The sequence below is a fragment of the Antechinus flavipes genome, chromosome 3 (assembly GCF_016432865.1).
Source record: "Antechinus flavipes isolate AdamAnt ecotype Samford, QLD, Australia chromosome 3, AdamAnt_v2, whole genome shotgun sequence".
Classification (NCBI taxonomy): Eukaryota; Metazoa; Chordata; class Mammalia; order Dasyuromorphia; family Dasyuridae; genus Antechinus; species Antechinus flavipes.
Window position 1 is genome coordinate 71,684,335 of NC_067400.1, and position 26,856 is coordinate 71,711,190.

The following is a 26,856-nucleotide window of genomic DNA, read 5'->3' on the forward strand; positions in this document are numbered from 1 at the left end:
AAAGAATAACATGAAGACAAGAGCTTTGAGTGCTACATGCGAAGCAGGCCAGTGATAGATATTAATTGATCTGAGAATGGGGACTGTTCAGTTAAGAGTTGGAATGATTATATCATATTCCCACCTCTTTTGCCCCTTCTCTTTTTATTTATTCATGTTTTTGTTCATTTTTAAAAAATAAATATAGTAAGTACTGCACACTGTACAGATCACTGTCTTAGGTACTGAAGAACATTCTAAGTGTGGATTACATACCAAGTCATCCCAATAATAGCCACGGAGCTCGTGTGTTATTGGCAAAGGGCAGAGAAATGGACATTTCACTCTCATACCTCTTATTATATGATATTTAGTTCTCAAGAAGAGTATTCTATTTTATCTTTGTGGAAAGCTCAAAGAATGCTATTTTCTGCCTTCAGAATTCTTGTCTCATGTTGCCACCATGTTGAAGGATAGGGGCTCCTTGTCAGCTTGAGCTTTTGCAATGAGCTCATTCTTCAGGAAGGGATGGAAGATTCATTATACAGATATTGATTGTTCTTTAGACTACTGTCAAATGAGACCCTATTCTCCCTCAGGGACCTTGACTTTTTAAGAAGTCTCATTGTCTCAGTGTTGATTCTTTATTCCTAAAAGTTTTTTTTTTTTTTATTTTTTATTCAGAAACTTTCAGTGGAGTCTTTTCCTAAAAAAAAAAAAAAAAAAAAAAAAAAAAAAAGGCCTACTTCATTCCAGGGTCATATACTGAGCCCATCTTATCATCTTGTCTGTCCAGGTAACTTTTGTGGTCATAAGGGCAGGCCTTTCTGGAATTCTAGGTAATCATCCTAATATATGAGAAGAGGCAATGATCCAGAAGGTCTGAAGTTTTCAGCAAACACCTTAATTTATTGATTCCCTTAATCAATACATAGTATTGTCTTTTTCCCATGTCACATTCTTAACAAAAACACAAAAATAAATAAAATTGTACATTCAGAAGCAGCCCTGGGTGTGAAGCTCTTTGAACCATTATTGGCTGCCTGCCTTTGGATATTGCTGCCCTGAGGGGGTTAGTTCAAATAGTTGTGATTCCTCAGCACTGGGATTAAGCCAACAGAGCCTGGCAACCAGGAGCAGGTGTGGGAGAAACAACCCTCTGCCAGCGAGAGCAACAGCAAAGCATTTATTGCCACTTTCAGAATTGCTATTTTAAAGAACATAGAGTCTTACCTCTCTCTCTCACACTGCCCCATTTTTATTTTTTTGGTTGAAGCCTTTGTGCTGCCATGCATGTGGCAGAGCCAGCAGAGATGTCTGCATTTGGGGATTGTTGCTCAGTTGGCCTCAGGGATACAGGCTGTGTTCCATAGGGAAAATAAGAGACATCTTCTCCTGCCTAGAGGGCTTAGGCTGAAATTTTGATTGCAGATGTTGTGACATACTATTCAGACAATGATTGGATTGTAGGTGCATTTATACTCTATCCTAAGAAGATGCCTTTCAAAAGACTATTTAAACAAACAATTTCTAAAAAATCTCTAAAACTGATCTAAATTTGAGGGGAGGGAGATAATTGAGAAAATGGAATATAAAGGCATAAATTCATTAGTTAATATTCTCTAAATGGGAGCAGATGAAATCAGGATGGAGCAGCACTGGTTGTGCAGGACCCAAAAGAACACTAAGGGTAGGAATTGGACATGTTCATCCAATTTTCATTCACTTCAGCATTGTTGAATATTTGATATTTCTTTGAAGTTACAACATTAACAGGTCCAAACCTTCTTCACATCTGGCATTTTCTTTGATCTAGATAAAGAAGAAGGGGCTTATTGGACAACTTTCGTCCACTATTTTAATTTAACATTAAAGTTAAAAGGCATAGAGAGTAGGAAAAGTTACATAGTGTTCTGATGGTAATCCCAAACATGGGATTTTCCCCTCAAATTAAAATCGTATAAATCTGCAAACAATTCCTTCCCATCCTTGTATAAATCTTTCCCAGGGGACCTAATCATGGTGCTGGACATCTTCCTTGCTTTCTGTCAGTGACACTGGAGGAAATGTAAATGTTAATATCATTATAGAAATAATGTCAATATTGACTAACATGTACTTTTTCTGAAGATACATATTTAAATCTAAAAAACTTTATTCTTAAGAAAGCACTGCAGCCAGTAGTTTTGCCCATATCTTAACCCTGAATGCCTTAAATAACCACATTAAAACATATAGGTATAGTAATCCTTGCTTAGAAGAAATCCAAAACTTGTAACACTTTTGAATCACTTCACAAACTCAGTTTATGAAGAAGTATATTGTGAGTTAACTGAATTTGGAGGTTGTCTGTGCTATTGCATGTTGTCTCCCTTTATCAGATGCTTGCCACCTTAAGATATATCAGATTTCTAGGATCCATCTTTTCATATCACCATATCAAAAATGATAACCAATAGACACCTTCATCAGCAGGCAACCTCCAGATATTAAAAATTTGTACTGTTTTGCATAGAAGATAGAAGAATGTTGAACCGAGGTATTAGAATATGGATATTTATATTGCCATAGATGTGAAATCAGTTTTCTAGTGTGAATTCAGGTCAACCTTTGAACAGCTAATATAATGATATATCATGTTTTCAGACAAGAATAGCATAGAAAATAGTAGGCTAGACACTGTTCATCTTGTGGGACTCACTTGGTTTTTGCACAAGAGATTGGAGTAAGGCTCATAAATAAGGTAGCACTTGACCAAAGCCAAGAGGTGATCTAGGATGGGAAGGAGGAGAAACTGGGATTCTTCATCAAATTTACTGATGCTATAATAACTAGCTAACATGTTAGATGATAGAGTGTGGATGTATCAGAACAACCATAAAAAACAACAAACATCTTGACAGTTCATAATGATGAACCAAACTAAAAAGATAGAATTTCCTAGATACTGAAATCTTATTATATTAAAATAACAACTTTACAAGTAGAAGATGGGACAGCAATTAGGTAGAAGTTTGTCTAAAAATACTGGAGTTTCAGGAGGACCTGAGTTCCAATCTGTCTTCTGACAGTCAACTCTTACTGTGATACCCTACACAAGTCACTTAACTCCAATTGCCTCAGAAAAAAAAAAAAGGCATTTTAGTGGACTTCAAGTTCAGTACAACAACAACAATAATAATAATAATAATAAGAATGATAATCACTAAGTTTATGGTCTGGTAAAACAATATAATATTACTTCATTTGAATCCCACAGCAGTTCTATGATCTAGGTGCTATTATTATGCACATTTACAGGAACCATATCTGAGAAAGTAATTGGCTAGGCTCACACAGCTAAGAAGCACCAGAAAGAGTCTTTCCTAATTCTAAGTATAAACCTTCTAGCTGCCTGTGGCAAGAGACAAACAAACACCATCAGTCTTATGTGGGTGACAGTCTCACTGCATTGACCTTTGATCATTTCACATTAGGAGTGTTGTCTTCAGTTTTTAACATTTTAAGAAGGTAATGACATTGTAAATCTTCTGAGGTAAGACAGATTGGTGATCAACCTTGAGATCATACTCTTTGAAAAAAAAAAGACTATATTTAACCTACAGAAGAGATTTAACAGGGAGAGGATAGCAGTCTTTGTTTTCTGTAGAGCTTTTACGTGGAAGAGTTGTTAGAATGGTTCTGCTTGGCCAGTGATAACAGAACTTGAAGTCATTGGGTCGATAATGCAAAGATAAATTTCAAATTAATGCAAGGACAATTTTAACTAGAACTGATCCCCAAAAGAAATGGACTGGTTTAGAGGGTAGCCATTTATCTTGAACTAGAGCATGATTTTGAAGTCAAAGGAAGTGGTTTCCAAACCTGTTTCTACAACATAATCTCTATGTGACTTTAAAGATTTACTGTCTCCTCTTTGGGCCATAGTATCCACATCTATAATATGAGAAGTTTCGACTAGATGATTTTTGATATCCCTTCTAAATTTAAAATAGTGATTCTAATTATTTAATAAAGGATTGGATATCTCCTTGGGAATAGTCCCAAGGAGATATTTCAGAGAGAATCATTGGTCAGGGTGAGGTAGATTTATATATCCTCATAGACCCTTTCCTACTCTGAGATTCGGAGATTGAGGGATTTTGAGATTCTGTATACACTTTTTAAGAAGTCAGGAGAATATACAGTGCATTCTGGAAACATTTCTAGCCTGCATGATTAAAATGATGCTTGGTTTTTTTTTTTTTTAAAGAAGTAAATTATCTTCCATGAAGAAAATTCAGCTGTCTAAAAAAAAACCTCATTTTACATAGGCAAAATTTTATTCTTAATGGTTATGCAGAGTTTTCTAAAGAAATATATGAATGTTAGCCTTTAACATTAAGGATCCTACTATTCCCAATTAACTAAATAATCACAGATATCAGCTATTGGTCAAATGTAATCATTACTACCAAATAGACAAGTAAGAATTTTCCTCCTCCAGGAGCTTGTAGTTAAAAATTCCAAATGGAATGGACAAGCAGAAGGGGAAACACTTGGGACTTTCTTCATGCATATGCATATGTATATGTGTTTTGCCATCAAACTTGAGCTAGTATGCAAATAAATAGAAGACAATAATGAGGGTCACATTCACACTTGCCAATTCTAATGATGTGTTTATTTACTCAATTTAGGGGTAGGGAAAAGGAGATGTGTTGAAATTTAACAAATATATAGAGAAAAATTCCCACTTTTAGAAAATTAAATGTAAATGATGGTCCTTTAGAGAAAACTGTGTTTTCCAATGCAGTTCCTGAGCCGTCTCTGTCCAGGGGGTGGCAGTAGCTTTTAGGGCTTTTCCCTTTATTGATATGTGCCTTCAGAACCTGCTTCCATTGTAACTAACCTTGTTTCCTGTTTTACAGGTCTTATCAATTCAATTTATTACTTTTTAGTCCTTCTATAAAATGGCAGGCAGTTAAAAAGCAAATAAATAACAACTCTATTTTCTTCTTATTCTCATTCCTTTTGTGCATTATTTTTTCCTCCTATGACCAGTCTTTCCTCCATGCTCTCCTCCCTGATCCCCATAAGAATTTGCTCAACTAAGAAAATCTAAGTTACCTTCAGTTTCTTCCTTGCATTTTATATTTTTATTCTTTTGTTTCCAATTTTATAACTACCTTCAGAATTCAGTCCTTACATAAACTATAAAAATATGATGTTTCTGGTATGAGTAAATTCCATTCATTAAGCATATCCTAGCAGGGAATCACTCTATATCAACATTTCTATGCTAATCAGAGAAAAATGGTCTAATAAATTATCTTTCATAGTACAACTATTAGAAAAATTATAAGGTATTTTTGATTGCTAACTGTGTAAGGAATTAGGCTTACTTGGTGCAGTAAGGAATTGGTGGACTGTGGTGCTGGGGTGACTATAAGGGGTTCATTTTATAACATTTAAGGGAAGGAGAATGCATATTTGAAGTTGTGAAACATATTTCTCCTCACAAAATTTTGCTTCAGCTTAAAGATAAATGTGCCTACAGGGATTATGATTTTTGACAAGGTTGCCAATATGTATATTGGTATATATTAGCTGAAAAAAAAAAGATTAGGTAAATATGATGGCTGGCTGTAATTGACAAGATCCATACATTGTTGGGGAAGGAATTGTATGATAATTATCATAACCATATCAGATATGAATTTATATTCTGGCTCAGATATGTAGTATATTAAATAAATGCTGAATTTGGCATCTGGAGATTGGAGTTCAAATGTTGGGTTGTTCACTTGCTACCTATGTGATTATAAAGTCTCAAGCTCTCTCTCAAGCTCATTATTTTCATTTCTAAAATGAAGTCTTCAGAGCAGATGACCACATATATCCTTTTAATATTAAATCTGAGATCCAGCGATCCATTAAATGATGTTAGGAATTTTCTACTTCTCCTTACTTTGAAGAGCATCCTTCAAACTAAATCAACTAAAATCAAAGGTCTGGTCCACTGGGGACTTATTCTTCCCAGTTTTGGAACTCTAATCTTGGGACTGAGGATATTTTGATTGAAGAGTGACTGAGAAACTTTCCTCATACACAACGTCTGACTAACTCCAAGTCATACTTCTCATCCCATTTGTTGATTTGTCAATCCCAACTGTCTTGCTTTCTGCTAGGCCTTTTATTGTGTCTCATATCCCCTCTTTTTCTTGCTCTCGCATGTCCTACTTTGAATCCAGTAATGGAATTCATTCCATCATTGCTTCTAAAAAAGATATCCAAGTTAAGGGACTAAACTAAGATAAGGAACTGCCTTCAGCTAACAAAATCCTAATATTTCTTGTTCTCCATCTATTATCACCTCCTTAAATTCCCAGACCAAAAGTTGTGTTCCTCAGCTACAATTATATGTTTTCTTCTCTCATTAGAATGTATACTCTCTACGGAGCAGAGACTTTTTAACTGTTGTATTTATATCCCCAGCACTTATCACACAATATACTTTTTTTCTTGTTGTCCGTGATTAATTTAATCCGAAGCTATTCAGTGTTCTCCATATAAGAGAAAAAAAATCAGTACTAGATGTCTTAGCTTATCCAGCATAATTCTGTGGTTAAAAATATTGGTATTAAATAAATCCATTAAAAACTGAATTGTTGAACTGATAGGGTAATGTATCTTTAATGCTTTTAAGATAAGAAAACTGAAATATTTATTGTGCCTATCCTTGTATGGGTAGTTCACTTTGTTCAGTAAATGAATTCTTGAAAAGTTGTGTGCAAATCCACTTTTAGGATGTCAAATATTCTCACTGTGTTAGATCATCACACTGAAATTTTTCAGGAAAGGCTTTTATGCAATGAGGCTAATTAATGGAATCAATTAGTGGAAATTAATAATTATGGTTTACAAACATTTTATGTTAAATTTAAGTTTCCCTTGAAAAGGTCCATTGTCACTTTTTAAAATTAATTTACATCTTTTCTTTTTGAAAGAATAAAGTTATTACCTCCATAGAAATGGATGGTAGCTAATCATCTTCTAATTTAAAAATTATTTATACCCTTGAAAATAATATTCTAATCTTCTTAACTTTAGGGTCATTTTCACTTAGTAACATTTCAATTTTTCTACTTTTATATACTTTTGGAAATGTAGATCTTCAAATTGAAAATAATATTGTATATCTGACAATACTTGACCATAGCCAAACTTCAAGGAAAAAAATATATGGAGAAACTCTAGCATAATATACATGCTATATTGGAACATCTTCTTCTCCTAAACTTTTTGACTTCCCCTTTAATTTTTTGAGTTATTTACAGTTATATCCCTGAGCTGTTGTGTTAAAATAATATAAAATTCAATGTTGTGAGTTTTTGACATTAAAAACCACTATAAAATCCCATGACATTTCTCTAACACATTTTTAAAAACCTAATCTTTTTTAAGTAACCAAGAAAATTAGTATAGACCCCGTCCCTACTAAACCAGATCAGACCTATCTGAAACCAGACAATGGACAAGTAAAACTTTAACTAAATTTGAAAGGTTGCAAAAAGCTAATGTATTAATTCTTTGAGAGACAGATATTCACTGTTATCTGTTGCCTTTTCACAGTAGCAGTCTTAAGTGTGGGAAAGGCTGGGTACATTTTTATAGATTAGTAAAAAAAAAATAGGCATCTTGGACAAGAACTTGCTATCCAACTATATAGTGTATATTTCCCTCAGTCCTACCATGTACCAAACCTGTATGAACTTAATACAATTCTAATAAATTGCACTTATAAAGCAAATTTCCCTAAGGAGAGAAAAGTGCTCAGTAGGCATTATTCATCAGAATGTATTGTAAAGTTATTTGTTATAATGGCAATCTTATTCTAGTTCTTACTTGCAAATTTGAAACCCTTCCTCAAATAAATTTGTTATTAATCATAAGTTGAGAAGTAAAAAGATTCAGAGCATTTATTAACTAATCTCACATCTTGAAATTGCATACTGAAAACAAAATTTGAGTATATGTATATATTCAGTATAGGTATCTCTTTATAGCTCTTTATCAATCTATATTTTTTTGGAGAAATTAAACCAAGGAAATGCCATAAGGGATAAAAAAAATCCTAATTTTTCATGTACTCAAAAAATTATAAATTTTTTAAAAAAGGGGTATGGAATTTGTTGACAATTCTATTGACAAGCTTTTAATCATAGTACTTTCAACCCCCAGGATGGCATAAATCTTACAATACATTTTTCAAAAGTTAATAGTTTAACTATAAATCATTAATGCTTTGGTAAGAGAGAAAACACACACTATTACTCCTGAACTTAATGCTTATTACATCAGCATAGTACTTGCAAATATTTATATTACCAATTCTTTTTCATATTTTTTGCTATTGATTTTGAAATAATAATAGCTAGCATTTATATTGCACCTGCTATTTGCTACACACTGCTAAATGTTTTACAGGTATTTCATTTGATGCTCTCAACAACTTTGGCAGGAAAGTGTTATTATTATTTTTATTTTACAATTGAAAAAACTGAAGCAAATAGAAGTTAAATGACTTGCCTCAAGTCACACAACTAGAAAGAGTATGGATTCAAATTTGAATTCTGTTTTTCCTGACTCTCTAAGCCTAGATTCTCTTCCCTGCAACAACTTGATTTTTTATTTTTATTTTTAATAGCTTTTTATTTACAAGTTATATGCATGGATAATTTTACAGCATTGACAATTGCCAAACCTTTTGTTCCAATTTTTCCTCTCCTTCTCCCCACCCCCTCCCCTAGATAGCAGTTATGACCAATACATGTTAAATATATTAAAGTATAAATTAAATACAAAATAAGTATATATGAATAAACCTTTATTTTGCTGTATAAAAAGAATCAGACTCTGAAATATTATACAATTAGCATATAAAGGGAATAAAAAATGTAGGCAGGCAAAAATATAGGGATTGGGAATTCAATGTAATGGTTCTTAGTCATCTCCCAGAGTTCTTTCGCTGTGTGTAGCTGGTTCAGTTCATTACTGCTCCATTGGAACTGATTTGGTTCATTTCATTGCTGAGGATGGCCACGTCCATCAGAATTGATCTTCATATAGTATTGTTGTTGAAGTATATAACGATTTCCTGGTCCTGCTCATTTCACTCAGCATCAGTTTGTGTAAGTCTCTCCGGGCCTTTCTGAAGATGACTTGATTTAAAAAAAAATTAAATAAAATCATAAACAGATTTCATCAACAAGACTTAAAGTTTTGGTAAGATGAGAAAATCATAGAATATCTAACAATATAAATCATTCATTTCAGATTTCTCACTATGTAAAGGAAGAAACCAGAACATAAAAGGATAAAATAAGCAGAATGTTACTATGGAAAGCTTCTGAAGTCAAAAGATACATATTCAAATGCTGCCTGTCATTACCTGTGTGATCTCAAGCAAATCTTTTAACCTCCTTCAACCTCAGATTCTTCATTTATAAAGTGGAGAGGATTGAACTCAGTACCTTGTTAGCTCCCTTCTAGCTCTAACTCATGATCTTAAGACATTTTGATCACATGAAGTGACCTGCAAAATAACAATTATTGGCCAAGCCAAGACTAGAACCAAAGTCTTAAGTTTGCAAAGAGTGTGTTAGAGTTGTTTTCTTTTAATTTGTAGATATCTCTTGGTAGGTGGGCTTCCAGATGTTTTATGTATTCAATAGTTATTTTTGAATTCATTTTTTTTTTTGTTTCTTCTTGTTGAGTTTGACCACTAATAGCCCTTAACCAAATTGTAGAAAATATCACCATTGGCAATGAATATGGGTAGCACTGTGTTCCAGTAGGAAGTAATATGAGCCTGGGAGATCCAGGTTTTGAAGTCTGATCATGCTATTAATCTCCTCTATGATTTTGGTCAAGTAACTTGGTTGTAATCTCTGTATTGTTTTAAGAGATAGCGATAGGGGAGCCTGAACTAAATAAACCCTGAGCCTGTCTGTGGTCTTTGTGACCCCAATTGGGGTTTTTGTGATAAGGATACTGGAGAGGTTTACCATTTCCTTCTCCAGCTCATTTTACAGATTAGGAAACTGAGTTAAACAGAGTTGATCAACTTTCCCAGAGTCACAAAGCTAATAAATTTCTGAGATTAGATCTGAATTCAGGAAGATCAGTCTTCCTGACTCCAGGCCAAGTGCTCTAACTAACCATTGTGCCTCCTAGCTGACCTGAAGCCTACCCATTAGCATTTATATATCTTTTAAAGTTTACAAACAAGCTCTTTGGACATATTGCCTAATTCAACCCTCCCAATAATTTTACGAATTAAATACTACAAGTTCTGTTATCCTAGATTTACGGAGGAAGAAACAGATTCAGAAAGCTTATTATGAATTGTATTATTTTATACAATATATATGTGTGTATATGTGTGTGTGTGTGTGTGTGTGTGTGTGTGTGTGTATGTGTATATATATATATATAATATATATATATATATATATATATATATACGAATCCATGTTTTCAGGCCTCAAACTTGGCATTTTTCTCTAATATTTTATAAGGTCACTTCTTACATCAAAATTCTGTGATTCCTTGGATTATATTGGGATTCTATAAAGACCTTTGCCAGAGAAGACAGAAATTGTATAATGCTGTTTTGGCATCTTTCCCGAGGAGGTACTATACTTTGTGCCTACTGGGCCATATTATCTCATGCCCAATTACTAGTCATGTAGTCACATCCATGCTGCTTTAAATGAAAAATTAATCCAATTAATTGAAGCTTTTAAAACAAAGTAATTTGCTGCACTCTTCTTTGCTGGAATGATCTTATTAGCATAAATTAGCCTTTGCTTTGACTTTCTTATGCTTGAGCATCACAGACATATGTGAATTGTCCTGTTCTTATAATAGGAAGCCTGGAAGGAACCCAGAGAGGTCATTTAAAGCATTCTCCTCTGCCCCCACTCCTCAACTCTACATGAATGCATCTAAACCATTTAAGATGAGAATTCTCAAAAGACTGCCTGAGAAATTTGTGAGAATAATGGCCTTTGAAAGTCATTTTAAGTCATGGCAGTTATGTTCCCAAAGTTATATGGCCACAGAGATCATCTCAGCCCATGAAAATGCATTGTGGGCCTTGGTAGGAACTAGAAAATGGTCCCAAAGCTTCTCTTTCTCAATCCAAACTTATCATACCCACATTATGTCTAGAAGAACACCAAGAACAATTAGGAAAGAAATATTCATAAAAGTGAATACCAAAAGCATTCATTTGAGAGAGGACAAGAAAATTAGAAACTCTACTGATGAAGTCTTTATAGGTAACCACGTGAAGTTCTACAATACATTTTAAATTTTTGAGATACATGGAACATAAGGCAAAGTTCATAGAAAAAGAAATGTAGCAACCTAATGTTAGGAAAATATCCTAAGGCATTAAACAGTAGTGTTAAAAGCAAAGTGCTGAAGACCTTTTTTAGTATTATCCAGCTGCTCACACACCATTATTTTCCTTTGAGTGCTTTTACCAGGAATATGCCAGAATCAGCTTGAACCAGTTCAGCTGATGAATTTTGAGTATGAGCATTTACATTTCAGAAATTGGGGAACAGTAGGAATCAGAGTTTGATTTATTGTTTTGTTGATTGTCTAGACTTAAGTGAGGGAGAAAATGTTAATAATGCAAATTAAACTTGAAACTGTGTGGTGATACATTTTATTTTCCTGGAGAGCCAGTTGTTAAATATTTACCAGTATCCTCATCAGGGGTAAATTTTACTCAAAGACATATTCAAGGTTTGATAAAAATATGTAGAGATATTTCGTGTCTGAGCAGAGGGTTTTTTGGACTCTTCGATGGCTGATTGAGACTGTCCTAATTTACTCAAAAAATGAATGCCATAAGCAATGTGATATACTTTTTTTTCCTCCCTTGTTTTTCTTTTTTTTATTACAGCTTTACAAAACATATGCATGGGTAATTTTTCAGCACTGACTCTTGCAAAACCTTCTGTTCCAAATTTTCCCCTGCTTCCCCCTACCCCTTCCCCTAGATGGCAGGTAGTCCAATACATGTTAAAATATATGTTAAATCCAATATATGTATACATATCCATATAGTTACCCTGCTGCACAAGAAAAATCAGATCTATAAAGAAAAAAAAAACCTGAGAAGGAAAACAAAAATGCAAGCAAACAACATGTGATATACTTTTTAAGGAGGTAAGCCCCCTTTGGTAGCAAAACAAAATTATTCCTTGAATTTTAATTCCTCTGACAGAGATGGAAATATAGTGTTTCCTATTTGTCAAAAAATGCTAAAATTTAGTAAAGAATGTAAATATCCAATTTTAGAATCTGTGTGCACAGGGGTTAACCCTATACCCAGTCTATACTAGTCTAATAGAAAAACAACAACAACAACAACAACAAAAACCAAACACAAAGCAAAACAAACAAAAGTAGTGAGGAAACATGTGGAATCATATACTATTATTCCTGGAAGAGGCCTTAGAGATTATTTAATTCAAATCTCTTTCCTTATATATTAAAAGACAAACAAAACAAAAATGAAATCTAACAGAGTGAAGTAAAATGACTTTTCCAAAATCATATAACTAATATTAGTGGTATATTCTTGACAGAGTCTCTTAATTGAGTCTATACTGCATCCCTTTGACAATTAATAATCATGCCTTTTTTTAAAATTTTTTTTTTACCATCCTGCTGTATTTGTTATTTTTTTGTTTGATCATTTCCCTAAAATTTTTAAATATTTTATTTTTCTGGTGTCTCAGTCTTATGAACTTGTAACTAGAAATTCAACTTCAGGCTCTGTCTCTTACTAGTCATGTGACTGTGGACAATCAAAGAAATGATTTAGGTATCTAGAATGCTAAATAGCTTCAGTGTCACCTTCAATTCCAATTGCAAACCCATCCTTTCTTTTGAGTGCATGATTTGCTAATTTTAATAAGGACTCCATATATTGAACTCGAAGGAACTATTTTATGGCAAGATTCTTTAGTCTTAGGAACTCCATTAAAGAATAAGAAAAAAATTGTAAAAATTAAGAAATGGTGTTTATGGTTTTTATTTTGGCTGCATTTCATGCTTAGAACTCTTATTATAGTCATCTAAAGGTCTGCAAACTATTGATGTTATTAATTATTCTTATGTATATTCATTTGATTGTGGGCTTTGGGGAGAGATCCCAAGGACTTTTGCCACTTATATCTGGGATTTTTGCTCCATAACTAGGCAGAAATCTTCTGTGGTTGGAAGTTGCAGTGCTTGAAATCTGAATCCCAAGATCCTTAGGGTAGGATGTATTTGGCTACTCATTCATTTATGATATTTTCAGTTATCCTGGATATTTTAAGTGACCATTATCACAATTCCAGATAACTAGCTACAACTCTCTGTCACTGAAGTGATTGTTTTAAAATTATGCTGAAAATTGGCATGTTGGCAGTGACTTTAAGAGTTGGCTAATCTGTTCAATTGACTCCAGCTTAGACTGAATCTAATCAATTTGTCTTTTAAATTCTGTCTTAATAGTCAAATTAGTTTTCTTTTTCTTCTTTGCCACAACAAGTGAAAGAGACTCTTGATCTTGTTTATAAGTGTTATTACCTAGACCATAGGATTATTAATAGGTAATTTAGTTGTTACAGTTCTGATTCTCTATTTGAAAAATAGATGGTTTTGTATAATTTTTTTTTTACCACAAATTCCCTCTCTAATGAGCTTTTCTAAATTACACAATGCATTTTTAAAAAAAGCTTTAGCAATTTTAACTGGGCTGACATGATGCTGTATGGTATAGTAGAAAAAGCTTTGGACTTAGAGACATTGCTTCAAATTTCACCTTTCGGTTTATGCAATGAACAGATTACTATCATTTCTGATCTTGAGCTCTTTCGCTTATAAAATGCAGATAATAACATGCATAGTATTTGTTATGAAACTGAATAAATATTATTAAGATTATTTCTTACATACATATAGAATGTCTATATTTAATGAGAGTCGTGGTATAGTGAACAGACAGTCTCATTGTCAGGATAACATGGTCTCAAGTCTCCTCTTTGATTTAAACTGGTTGTGGGAACCTTATTCTCGTAAAATCTTTTGCAATTCTCTTAAGACTATGAATTACGAATACTAACCAATCTGCATTGATAGAGGAAGTATTTTCACACTGGGAGTTGCCTACCTGGGTGAAATCACAAGTCTAGATCAAATATAAGACATATATCTATATATAAATCAAGTTAAATCAGCAAGCATTTATTAAGCACTTATATGCATTTATGCATATATATGTATGTATGTATTTATGTATTCTACTAATTCAATTGATTTATGAGATCTATTATTTCACTAATGTGACTATTACTTTCAGTACTATAGATTGTAGCCTATCCAAGTGATTTTTTTTACAGCTTTTTATTTTTGAAACATATATTGGTTAATTTACAACATTTACCTTTGCAAATCCTTGTCTTTTAAATTTTTTACTCCTTCCATCCCTTCCTTCTCCCCTAGATAGCAAGTAATGCAATATATGTTAAACATGTGCAATTCTTATATACAAATTTCCATAACTATCATGCTACACAAGAAAATCAGATCAAAAAGAAAAAAATGAGAAAAAAAGAGTGGAAATATTATATTGTGATGCATACATTCCCCTCAATCCTCTCTCTGGCTTCAGATAGTTCTCTCCATCACAAGATTATTGGAACTATTCTGAATCACCTCTTTGTTGAAAAGATCCACGTCTATCAGAATTGATCATCATATAATCTTGCTGTTGCTATATACAATGTTCTCTCAGTTCATAAGACTGAGACACCAATCACTTCACTTAGCATCAGTTCATATAAGTCTCTCCAGACTTCTAATATCGTCCTGCTGATTGTTTCTTATAGAATAATAATATGTCATCACCTTCATATACCATAATTTATTCAGCCATTCGCCACATGGGCATTCATTAAGTTTCCAATTCCTTCCCACTACAAAAAGAACTGCTACAAACAATTTTGTACATATGGATCCTTTTTCCTTTTTTATGAGCCCTTTGGGATACAGGTCCAATAGAGACACTTCTTGATCAAAAGGTAGGCACAGTTTTAGAGCCCTTTGTGCATAGTTCCATATTGCTTTTCAGAATGGTTGGATCCATTCACACCACCACCAACAATATATTCGTGTCCCAGTTTTCCCACATCCCCTCCAACATTCATCATTATCTTTTCCTGTTATTTTAGCCAATCTGAGAGGTTTGTAGTGGTATCTCAGAGTTGTCTTAATTTGCATTTCTCTGATCAATGATGATTTCAAATATTTTTTCATATGACTAGAAATTTCTTCATCAGAAAATTGTCTGTTCACATCCTTTGACCATTTATCAATTAGAGAATGACTTGTATTCTTCTAAAATTGAGTCAGTTCTCTATGTATTTTTAAAAAATGAGGCATTTTTCAGAACCCATTGTTGTAAAAATTTCCCCAGCTTATTGCTTTCCTTCTAATCATGCTTGCATTGGTTTTGTTTGTACAAAAAAATTTTTAACTCAACCTAATCAAAATTATCCATTTTTTATTTCTTAATGTACTCTAGTTATTCTTTGGTCACAAAGTCCTTCCTTCTGCACAGATCTGAGATGTAGACTATCCTTTGGTCTTCTAATTTGCTTATAGTATCACTCTTTGTATGTAAATAATGAACCCATTTAGACTTTATCTTGGTATAGTGTGTTAGATGTTGGTCAATGCCTACTTTCTGTCATACTAATTTCCAATTTTCCCAGCAATTTTTTTTAAATAGTGAGTTCTTATCCCAAAAGTTGGGGTCTTTGAATTTATCAAATACTAGATTACTATAATCATTGACTATTGTGTCTTGTAAACCTAACCTGTTCCACTGATCATTACTCTATTTCTTAGCCAGTACCAAATGATTTTGATGACAACTGCTTTATAATAGAGTTTTAGGGCTAATACAGTTAAGCCATCTTCATATTGAAATAATTCTTATCCATATTTTACCCTAAGTTCACATAACCACATCAACCCTAAATGTTGGGAGCCTTTCTTAAGGTCTTTTGATATTTACAATGATACTAATGGAACTTATAGTTTCTCCATTGATTATTGCTACCATATAATAAGCCATTTTTTTTTAAAAGTCTTTTTTGATGTTCAATCATTTTCCTTATCCACACAATTCTTCATTACCTTTTTGGTGTTTTCTTGGTAAAGATACTACAGTGGTTGGGCAATTTCTTCTTTAGCTCACTTTAGAGAAGAGGAAACTGAGATAAATAAGATTAAGTTCATCATCTCTCCCCCATTCTTTTAGTAGTTTTTTAACCTCCCTTACCCCACTACCTTATCTACTATCAATCCTTCCTCCATTCTCTTACCTTTTTTCTTTGTGTTTTTTGTCCTAGCTTTGATCCTGTTCATTCCTTTTCTTTCCCTCTTTCTCCTCTTACTTCTTTATAGGATTAAATACATTTTATACTCCACTGAATTAAGTTATTCTCTCAGAGACAAAACTGATGAGATCAACCTTCAAACAATGTTCACCTCCTTCCTTTTTCTCCCTCCATTGCAATAGATCTTTTGCATCTCTTCATGTGAACTAATTGTCCCTTTCCTGTAAAGTTCTTTTTCTACCCCTTAATGTTTTTTATTTCTTTGATGTCATCACATCAGAGTCCATTCACAACCACACCCTCAGTTCATGTGATGCTCCACTTTGTCTGTCCCAGTGTCAGATACAGTTTTCAGGAATTGTAGATATTATTTTCCCATCTAGGGATATAAACTTTAACTTTTAAACACTCTCTCTCTTATATAATCTTTCTATGGTTCTCTTGAGTCCTGGATTTGTAGATTTGTAGATTAAATTTTCTATTTAGTTCTGTTTTTTTCAATAAAAATGATTGAAAGTCTCTTACTTCGCTGAAGCTCCATCTCCTCCCCTGAAAGATGATGCTGAATCTCACTGGGTAGTTAATTCTTAGTTGTAACCCCAGATCTTTTGCCTTCTGGAATATGGTGGTATTCCAGGCCCTCCAATCTTTTATTGTAGAAGCGGCCAGATCCTGAGTAATCCTGACTATTGCTCCTTGATATTTGAACTGTTTTTATCTAGCAGCTTGCAGTATTTTTTTCTTGAGATTATAGTTTTGGAGTTTCACAGCAAGGTTCCTTGGGGTTTTCATTATGGGATCTCTTTCCAGAGGTCATCAATGGATTCTTTAATGAGTATTTCCCCCTCTGTTTCTAGAATTTTCGGGCATTTTCCCTTAATTATCTCTTGTAGAATGCTATCCAGGCTCTTTTTTTGGTCATGACCTTCAGGTAGGCCAATAATTTTTAAATTGTCTCTCCTGGATCTATTTATTAGGTTGGCTATTTTGCCAATGGGATACTTCACATTTTCTTCCATTTTTTCATTCTTTTTAGTTTGTTTTCTTGATCCTTGCTGTCTCACAAAGTCATTAGCTTCCCTTTGCCCTGCTCAGGTTTTTAATGTGTGATTTTCTTCAGTTATCTTTTGAATCTCTTTTATCCATTTGGCTTATTCTACTGTTTGTTTAAGGATTTGTTTTCTTCAGACAATTTTTTTCCCTTTCTTTTCCAAGCTGTTGAATATCTCAGCACGCCTCTCATTTCTTTTCCCATTTTTTTTTTCTTCTACCTGGCTTATTTGCCTTTCAAAGTCTTTTATGAGCATTTCCAAGAAGCCTCTTTGGACTTGAGACCAATTTGTCTCACTCTTTGAAATTTCTTCTGTGTACATTTTGTCCTTGTCTGAATTTGTACTTTTGTCTGCCATGTCACCATTATATCTTTCTGGGATCAAGATTCTTTTCCGTTTCTTGCTCATTTTCTTTTCTTTTCTTTTGGTATTTCCGTTTTTTACTTTTATGATTGATCTCTGCTCCTGAGGTAAAAAGGGCGCTGCCCCAAACTTCCTGCGCAGCTCTAAGCCTCGGCTTTGAGCACAGCGCCCCTTGTGTTCGGAGGGGGTAGCTTCACCTGCTCTTTCCAGGAAACAGCCTGGTTTCCCAGGGTAGTGACTTCTGACCTGGAACTGGAAGCTGCTTCCCCCCTCCCCCACCCCTCCCTCCTCCTTTCCTTAGCCAGCTTTCCCAGACCTCATCTGAGCTGGGCTGAACACCCTTCTCGCTGCAGTGAGACTGACCTTTCTTGGAGTTTTTCCATTCTATCTTGAGCTGGAGAGGGGTTCCATTCCATCAGATTCTGTTCAGAGGCTTGGTCTCCTGTGGTTTTCCAGGGAAACTGGGAGAACTGGAGCAGCTTCCGGGCTTTACTCTGCCATTTTGGCTCCACCCCCAGATCTCTAAGATTATTCACTTGCCCATCATCACATACCTCCCAAGTCTCTTGGGACAAGGAGAGTCTTCCTAACTCCAAGTCTAGAACACTAGCCACTGAGCCATTTGGCTGCCATTTCTTTTCTTTTCTTTTTTTTTTTTTCTCATCTAAAGACTACTTTTTATTTTTTATTTATTTTTGTTTATAACTCTTCGATTTTTTAAAAATAACTTTTTATTGACAGAACCCATGCCTGAGTAATTTTTTACAACATTATCCCTTGCACTCACTTCTGTTCCGACTTTTCCCCTCCCTCCTTCCACCCCCTCCCCCAGATTGGCTGCCATTTCTAATCTTACTGTTCTTTATTGTTTTAGATTTTTAAAAATACTTAATATCCATTGCTATGAAGGCTATAAAAATAACCAGATCCACATCATTAAACCAATAAATTCACATGAAAGATAGACCTTTTTCTTGTTCTTTCTCTGCAAAGATTGTGACATGTATGAACAATGTGATAAAGAGTATGAAGCATTTTAATAACATCTTCTTACTTTATATGATTAAAACTGAGCCCCCTACCTGAATTTTGACATTCAAATATGGCTCTCAATCATTTTTTTTTTTTAAATAAAAGTCTTTACCTTTCCATGAGCCCAATGCCTCCTGAGTGGCCACAATCTGTTCGAGGTCTCACTTGCCAATCTGGTCACTTTTTTTTTTTTTATTTGTTGTTTTTTGCTTACTGAGGGGAGATAATTTTTCTATAGTATCAGCAAAGAAGGGGCAAATTCTGTGCCATCGATTAATTGGCATTGATAAATCAGTTACATGAAAATGGCATAATAGATTGATGTAGAGTTTCAAGCTCTCTTGCAATCAGACTGAAGAAGGCTCTCGGTGTTCCATCTGGAAGAGACAATAAGAGGTGGCGAGTAACATGCTAAGGGAATTGTGGAGGGTGCTTTTCCGATGTCACATATCTGAACTGACACTTTGATGTGTTCAAGTACAATCTCCCCTGTCAAAATATTTCTTTCTTTAGCTATGCTCAGTCTAATGTGATCAGACCACATTGTGGAATGCTGCCATTTCCTTTTAGGTGTAGATTTGTCTTGGAGTTACAAGGTGCAGTGATTCCAAATTGTAGTGCCATAATTTAAATAAAAAAAGCTTGCAATACTGGCTTATGTTAAATTTACAGCATGCCATGCCGTCTTTAATAAGAATCTCAGATGACAGCATGCCGCATGGAAGGATTTCTATAGCAAAGTTTCCATGTACTTGAATGAATATGGTCTCTGTGTGTGGCAACTTGAAAATGACATGATCTATAAATAAGAGTTAATTTGAACACACAGTGATCGATTTTCTGTTCTTTTTGAGCGTTGAAGAATTTTCTCCTAGTCCTCATATCATGAACAGTTTTATGAGATAATGTGATGACAATTAAGTACAAGAGAAAACTCTCTGGGGGAGAATGGGTGTCCTGAAATTGACAGATAATTTCATAAAATATTTTTGTATTCATAGTTGAAGGCTAGATAGCAATTTGTACTGTTGGGGAAAGAAAATAAAAACAATTGTAATTCTGTTGCTGTTATGCATATATTATGTACATCTCTAGAATATCTCTATCCCTTACTTAGTAAGCCAATCATTTTAAGAAAGAATGAAAAAAAATTAATCAGTAAAAGCAATCAACAAATTAAATGTATCTGACATTTTATTGTATTCATACCTAAACTCCTCCACATATATGGAGAAATGATTCTTTTTTATTTTAGAATTGCAGAAATAATTTTGACTTGATATTTTAGTCAGATTAATTTCTTTATTTTTGTTATATTATACTTTGATACTTAGATCTTAACATTCTAGGACCAATTTTAGATATTAAATGTGAAATGTATTTGGTTATTTTCTAAATCTGAATATTGGACCATTTATATTAAAAAAAAACAAGTTTACAAAGTATTTTTATAGTAGTTTTTCCAAAATTATGATTACTTTGATTATTTAATACCCTTTAAAACATGATATTGATACCATGATTTTTGGAGCAGTTCTGCATATATGCTGCATACATGACTGTTAATATGTTGTTTAATATTTCTAAAAATTACTTTTCCTACTTGCCTCTGCTATACTAGTTTTATTTCTCTTACTGATTGCTGTCAAGTTGTTTTGGAAGGAACTATTCTAACGCAAAATATCCTTGATTTGAAGACAATCAAACTCTTTTTGTAAGTTGAAGTTAAACTCTGGTAGGAAATGATAGCAGGCTCATTCACCTAAATGCTAATCAGTAAAGAAAGGGGATGGTGGATTTTAAATACAACCTTAATTGTAAGAAATTTACAAATATGGCATAGAATGTGATAGGATTCTATTGTGCTGTACAATATGAGGAAATATAAGATTTCAAAGAGACATAGAAAACTTTTCTGAATTTAGTAATAGAGTAAAATAAACAGAAACAGAAATACTTAAAGTAGAAAAGCAACTCTATAAAAGGCATATGATTTGAAAGCTTCAAAAAGGATGATCAATGAAATGTCCATCCATCAATACTATTTATTATATTCTGAGAAATGAAGGGGATGGTTTCAGAGAAACCCAGAAAGACTTCTATTGAACTGATGAAGGGGACAGAACCAAAACAATCGAAACAATTACATTATTGTAACTATAACATTATTATAAAGACCAGGAAAGATTTTAGGAATTTTGAAATATACCATGAGCAAACATAATTCCAGAAGAATCATGATTAAAAAAATAAATCCATTTCCAGATAGTGAGGCGACATTTTCAATACACAGACTTTTTACTTGAACATTGTCAATGTGGAAATTTGTTTTGCTTGAGTTTATATGTAAAAGGAGTTTTGTTTTCTTTCTTTCTCACTTCTTCAGTGGAAGTAAGTAGTGAGAAGAGAGGAACAGAATCGCTATCTGAAAATAAAATAAAGTTAAATTTAAGAGAAAAAACCATGATTCCAGAAGACTAATGAGAACACGATACTGAAGTGATTATATATCACTTCTCACACTCACATGTGATTATATATACATACTCATATGTGTATCAGTGACCACAGGCATGTTATACATACATGTGCATGTGTAACTAATAGCTAACATTGATATAGCACTTGTTATATAGCAGGCACTTTATGATTACTATCTCATTTCATCTTCAATGCTACCTTAGGAAGTAGTTGCATTATTATCTATATTTTATAAATGAGGAAAGAGAGGCAAAAAGGGGTTAAGTTGTTTACTTAAGTCACACAGCTAGAAAGTAGCTGAACCTGAATTTGAACTTGGGTCTTCCTTGGAGTCTAGACTCCATCCACTATACTAAGTAGCTGCCTATTACCTGTCCATTATATAAATATTGTATAATGTAGTTAGCTATTCTTGGATCTTGTTTTCTTCATCCCTTAGACTTCCTAGAGTATAACAGACTCTAGAATAATAAAACCCTATGTACAAAATGAGATGTCCCCTGTATTATTCTGTTTTGTTTCAGAATATATGAATTATTGTGAAAACTGTGTGTGTGTGTGTGTGTCTGTATTCATCATTCTTCTAATGTGTATTGCTCTATATTTGTGCAATTATAGCTGAACGACTGATATACTTAATACTACTGATTTTATGGATGTGGACACTAAAGGGCCTGACTTTTTTGTTTCTTTGTTTGCCTTAAAAGTCATTGGAACAATATCCAAAGTTAGAAAGATATTAAAGCTTCTGACAATAGAACATGGATATTTATTACATGAATGAATTCTTTCTTGAGCATTTTATGACTTTTTCAAATAATAAAGTCTCTTTTCAATGAAAGTTTCCTTTCATCAAGGGAAGTAAATCCTCCACTCTCTTGTCTGCTTACTGTCATTCCCTGGATACTTGCTAAAATTAGATATTCATTGGTTCTATTTTAAATAGTTACTTTTACAACACTGCAAAAATTCATGATAGAATAAAAGATGTTGGCACTTAGAGTCAGGACAGTTTAGGGCTTGAATTTCATTTCATACTCTTATTTGTAAAATGAAGATAATGCAAGGAAATCATACCCACCTCACACATGGTTGTCATGAAGACCAAATGAGAAAATATGCAAGAAACCCTTTGTGAATCTTAATAATAAATTCCTCAGAATCACTAATGTATTAGACTATGGTAACTCTGAAGGATGAAACATTTCTTACCTTTTATCCATTCTGGTGATGAACCTGTTCATATTCAGCTAGTTAGTCCTTAGAAGACAGAAATGGAGCCTCTCACTGATCTGAATTGAAGCTTTTCTGTCTTGGAAGAGACTTTTTTTCATCGGTGGAGCCTTCTAAAACACAGTGTCATTCTCATTATAATGCCATTCATTATAAGGCACTGAAGCAGGACCTTAATGGAAGATCACCAACTGTTTAAATCTCTGTAGCAGAGTTTCTTAACTTAGGGTCCATGAACTTTAAAAAATAAAGCCACACATTACATACACACATGTAATTAAGACATTTAAAATATTCTGAAAAGAGGTCCATAGATTTGACCAAATTGTCAGGGTGTCTCTGACAATTAGGTTAAAACCCCCTGTTCTTTAACAAAGAGTTGAAAATGACTAGTTAATATAAGATATAGATTCCATTCTCAGCTATGCCACATAAAAGAATAATGACTTTAGGGATAGGATTGAAAGTAGACCTGTGGTTTCATTAGTATAGGGAACTTCTAATAGAAACTTAGCATTTCCTCCAATTATCATTGTAGTCAGAAAACTACATTAATATTAGAAATACCTGTAATTATCATCAATTACTACTTTGTACCAATATCAGTTGACAACTTCTTTGCAGCATGTGACCAATATTTTAAGATATCACCCAGCAAATAGGAAGCACTTAACATATATTTTTTGGATTTAAATTTTTCCATGTGAACTTGCCCAGGATTACACAGCCAGTATTTGTTAGCACGTGAAATCAGAAAGACTTGTTTTCATGAGTTCAAATCCAGCCTTACTAACTCCATTTAACCCTGTTTGTCCCAATTTCTCATTTGTAAAATGATAGGAAAAACAAATAACAAAACATTCTAGTATCCTTGCCAAGAAAATTCCAAATAAGGTCATGGAGAGTCATACATGAGAAAAACAATAAGAGATTTAGTCGAGATGAGTCTCAAACCCATGTCTCCCAGGCTCCATAATTGGTTTTTGACTCACTTTGCCACAAAGCCTTTTTGCCAAAATACTTTCAGCAAATCACTTAATCTTTGTCTGATTACTTACCTATAAAAGGAAAGTAATTGTTAGACCAAATCTGTAATGGTTGTTTTTCAGTATAATTAATTTCCTTTGCAATCCCATATATTTTATATTATGCATTGAAAACATTATTCTGAGTGTGGGTCCATAAGCTTCACTAGAGTATCCAAAATACCTAGGGTCCATTAAAAAACAAACAAAAAAAAAAACAAGTAAAGAACCTTCAATATATAGAAATTTAAATGTAAACCCTAGATTTATTCAGATAGGAAAACATGGCTAGGACTGCATTATACTTATCTACCTGACCTACTAGTTGATATAATTTACATACCAGATGTTACATAAATGCATAGTTATCCTGCACATCATTTAAGTAGACAGTCCTACAAATTAACTTCTACTGCTTTAAAAGCAGGTCTGTAATTTCCTTCACCCTGGAGGGAGTGGACAGTGTAATTCTTTGCACGTGTTAATTACCAAGTTTTAGGTTTTTCTAAACAGTTTATTTGCAAGAGAGTCATGGAGAGAGGAAGGCAGCAGCAACCAAAACAGCTGTTTTGCAGCTGGTTTTTATTGAATTCCTATTAGATTGGTTAAGAATATAACTTTTAAAAATGTAAATTTTGTCTATTTCTGATTTTATTTTTTCCTTGTGATTCTTTTTATAATATATGGAAAATTGAGCTTCCCAGTACTGTTTCACTAACTCAGTGGCACATCCCTTTTAATTCCTTATAATTTGCCAAGATTCTGGGCAAGATCCCCTTCACCCTTTTAAACTTACATACTGAGCTCAAAAATTCAGATAAGTCAAAGGGTATATGTAATCACATGAATATTTAAGAGAAGTTGTTGGAAAGAATAAAAGTAGAATTCTGAGATTATTTTAAACCGCCTAACGTATTACAAAAAATTCAAGCAATAAATAGTCAAACCAGAAAAAGTTGTTTTTTAAAGACCATATATTTTTGAAATTGACTGAACCACTAACTCATGCTGACCTTGGGCAAATTATTCGATTTGCTTATATTTCTGTTAACCCAACTGTAAAATCGGGGAGGGAAATATATACACATATAATACCTTATTGTGAGCAAGATACTGCATCTGAACTATGTTCTCCATGGTAAATAAATTACCATCTAAAGAAATCAAAGTGAAACATATCAGAGCAGATCCTTTAACATAAGCATAAATGTCCAGTAATGATGGAATACTCGAGCAAGGGAACAAACAGAATTACTCTTTAATGAACTGCCTTTCTAGATCACTTTGCGGCTGGTGCTTTGCTTTTAAAACTCAAATTAAGCCATTTCTCATGTTTCTCACTGTCGGCTTTCTACTTACAGTTGTCATTCAATAATACACTACACCTCTGTTTCCATTAAGAAGCCTATGAGATGAGAAATCCTTTGTAAATATTAACATGTGGAAGAAAGATGAATAATATAAGCCACAAATGGGATAAGAAATATGCTGAACAATTTTGACTTGTCTCTATGACCTCAGTTTTATATAAAAATCACGAAAATATGATAAGGATGCATGACTTGAAATAATGGAAAGACTCCCTAATAATTACAAAAAAAAATTCTAAAGTGGAATAGATTGCTTTGAAAAGTAGTCCACTTTCCCTCACTGGAGTTTGTCATGCAAAAGCTAGAAGATGTCATCTTGTAGAAGGGATCCCTGTTAGCTACGTGTTGAATTAGATGACCTTTCTTTGATGGAATCATAGATATCTTAAATACGTTTGGAACTCTTTTTCTCTTTCAAGCACTTTATTATTAATAGAAAGTAAAGTAGAACAGTAAAGTAAGTAGAAAATATGTTTCATGTTCTACCTAGGTAAAGAGGAGAATGAATCAGAAAATGTACACAGAATTGACAACAATACAATCATTTTCACATTCTTTAACATTCAAAAAAATGAACCAAGAGTTATATTTAATATCATATTCTTCTTGGGTCTTTCCTGTCTTTTCCCTCCCTGTAGTTTCTTGAAATTCCGTTAATTTACATTTTCCTTGTGACAGCTCTTCTATTTTAATCTGTTATTTACACCTCTCAGTTATATTATTTACTTTTGGCCTTATCTACTGAATTAGATCCTCGATTTTTGAATGTTTTATTAAGCTAAATGAACTAAATGGAGTTGCTTTGTTATGACTTTACATGCTTTTAACAATGTTTTGACAACAGTAGGCCTCAATAGGAATCATTTGATTTAATTTAGGTCCTTTGAACATGACATGAAATGTACAGGGTTGAGTTCTATAAGTCAAATACAAGATAAAGGTTTTTAGCCACTGTTTTAAAATGATAATTACGTTGTCAATATGTAATATGGAAATGAGATTAGATTTTTTCTAAAATGTGTTAATTTAAATAATACATTTCAAAGATAAGGGAAATAGTGGAATGAAACAAGTTCTTTAGAGTCTAGTCAGTTGTATCAGTTCTAAATGCATGCCAAACAGGGATTAAATGATGTTTTATTATAAGACGTTCACCACAAACATATCTCTGAATCATGTGAGAGTATGTGACACTGATTGTGGTGATCTGCTCACTTTATTGTGTAAACACACCTGTGAATGTTCATAATGTAAAGTGTTAAATTATGTACTAGGAAAACAACCACAAAATGGCCCATCTCTTGCTTCTAGAATATATATATTCTATTATCATACTCATGCATATTAATAATTAAAATAAAGATTTCTTGGATATTCAAGGAGAGCCAGTTTTTAATGCCTTTTTAGTGTTTATCTTCATGATATTAAGACACATTTTCACATCAATATGAATAAGGAAATGAGAAGTACTGATGTGCCATACCTTTGAAAAAATCATGAACCTTAGGTTTTTTAGATCCAAGCTTATAAGAAATCCATAATAATAATATAATAGTTGAAATGAAAAATATTATTTTCAATGACTCATCCTTCTTTCAACAAAGCCCAGTATCTTATTAGCTTTTTTGGCTGCTCTGCCAAATTATTGACTTGTGTAGAACATGAGCCAATAAAATCTCCAAATATTTTTTCACATGCTCTTTCATCCAACTGTGTATCTCTCCATCTGGTGTTAGATCAACTGATGCTCTGTAAGAATAGAAGAGTTTTTGTCTTGTCTTATTACATCTAATCAATCAATCAACAAGTAGTTATTAAATACTTTTACTATATGTCTAGCCTATAATTCTAACCCTGCTGCTCA